The sequence below is a fragment of the Phyllostomus discolor genome, chromosome 6 (assembly GCF_004126475.2).
Source record: "Phyllostomus discolor isolate MPI-MPIP mPhyDis1 chromosome 6, mPhyDis1.pri.v3, whole genome shotgun sequence".
Classification (NCBI taxonomy): Eukaryota; Metazoa; Chordata; class Mammalia; order Chiroptera; family Phyllostomidae; genus Phyllostomus; species Phyllostomus discolor.
Window position 1 is genome coordinate 123,299,466 of NC_040908.2, and position 1,918 is coordinate 123,301,383.

The 1,918-nt window shown below is 35.7% G+C and overlaps 1 pseudogene; it reads right to left on the reverse strand.

Moving 5' to 3' along the window:
• Positions 1 to 986: 986 nt before the first annotated feature.
• Positions 987 to 1,918, reverse strand: LOC114500526 (annotated as a pseudogene).

A 1,918-nucleotide genomic window follows, 5' to 3' on the forward strand; every position in this document is an offset into this window, starting at 1 on the left:
GGCAAAAAGAAAAAAGATATTTTCTGTCCCTTCACTGATGGCACACTCTACTAAGGAAGTAGAAAGAAAGAAATAAACAACCATACTTGTAATTAAAATTATAATAATGAGTAAAAGAAATAATAAAGGATAAAAAAGCAATTAAAGGAATTTTTAAAACAGGATCAAAATTAGAATTAAGGGATTAGATAATCTATAATAAAATTAAGTTGAAACTTAAAAGAAGTGATAGAAAGGAGTTATGTACAATTGAAGGAAAGAACATTCTAAGAAAAGGGGTCAGGTATGCAAAATTTGTAAATGTAACAAATTTTCAGAAGGCCAATGGGGCTGAAGTTTGATTTGTGATATTGTTGGAGAGGTAGGTGAAGGTCATCTATAGCCTTATAGTATATACTTTATTGCTATAATTTTATTTCAAAGAAATAAGAATTGATATTTACATCATTCACATTGTTTTTTTAAAAGATCACTCTCACTTGTGTAGATAATCACAATGCTACAGGAATAGACACTTAGAAATCAAAGGGGTTACTGAAATATTTAACAAAGGAATGCTGGTAACTATGAGGATGATTAAAACAGAAATAGAGAGAAGAAAATATAAAGATATAATTTGAGTCTAGAATCAAAAGAACTTAGTATAAATAGATTGAATATGGAGATAAGGAATCAATTTTTGTCAGAAGGATAAACATTACCATTTGTCTGTTTTGATTAGAATTTGTTGCTTTTATCAGAGATGATATCATAAGGCATTTATTTTATTTTATGTTAATTGAAATTGAGACACCAGGAAATGGGCTCCCTGTTTCAGGTTTTATGCCCATTCTCAGTAACTAGTTTAAATGAAGTAAATCTGATGATATTAACAAAAATATATTCATCATTATTTGTGTCAAATACTAGGTTTTCCTAAACTCACCTAAAATTTCTTACCCAAAACATTCCTCCAATGTGGGTTTTACTCTATCTGACTGTTATATCTACTTTTGGCACAATTTTGCTACAACTCTTACTCTAATCTGTCTAGTTTTTACATAGTACACAACTGGGATCATCACTGGAGGCACAAGTAAAAGAACATTTGCCATGAGAACTTTGAAAAGAGGAGACACATGTTGGGCAAAATGATGGACAGTGGTAAGCTTGAGGTTTGGCAGATAGAAGATGATCACTGCACAGATGTGTGAAACACAAGTATTGAGGGCCTTGAGCTGCTCCTTCTGGGATGCAATTCCCAGCACAGTCTTGAGGATCAGGAAGTAAGAGACAGCTATGAGCATAAAGTCTACCATAACACAAAGTGGTACAAAAAAGCCATAGATGACATCAATTTTGTTGTCAGAGCAGGCCAACTTCATAACATCTCAGTGCAGACAGTAAGAATGGGATAATTGGCTTTTCTGGCAATATTGCAACCTTCTGAAAATGAATGGTAGGGGAAGAAACAGGAGGAAGCTTTTGAAAAAGAACATCATTCCTATTTGGCCAACTCTGACAGTAGTGAGAATGAAGCTATATCTCCGGGGGTTGTGGATGGCTAGAAAGTGGTCAAACAACATGATCAGGAGCACTGAGGACTCCAGTAGCATGAGTCCATGGATGAAGAATTCCTGGGCAAACAGGCATTGGCAGAAATTCCAGGAGCATTGAACAAGATCCTCAACATGGTGGGCAGAGAGGATAAGGACAAACCCAAGTCAGACAGGGCCAACATGGACAGGAAATAGTACATGGGCTCATGCAAGGAGGGCTCTGTCTTGATGACAAAAAGGATGGTACAGTTTCCCAGAAGAGGAAGAACATACACACTGCAGATGGGGATGGAGATCCAGACATGTGCATATTCCAGCCCGGGAATTCCAACCAAAAAAGAGGTGGTTATTTCAACATGTGATATGTTGCTAATAGACAT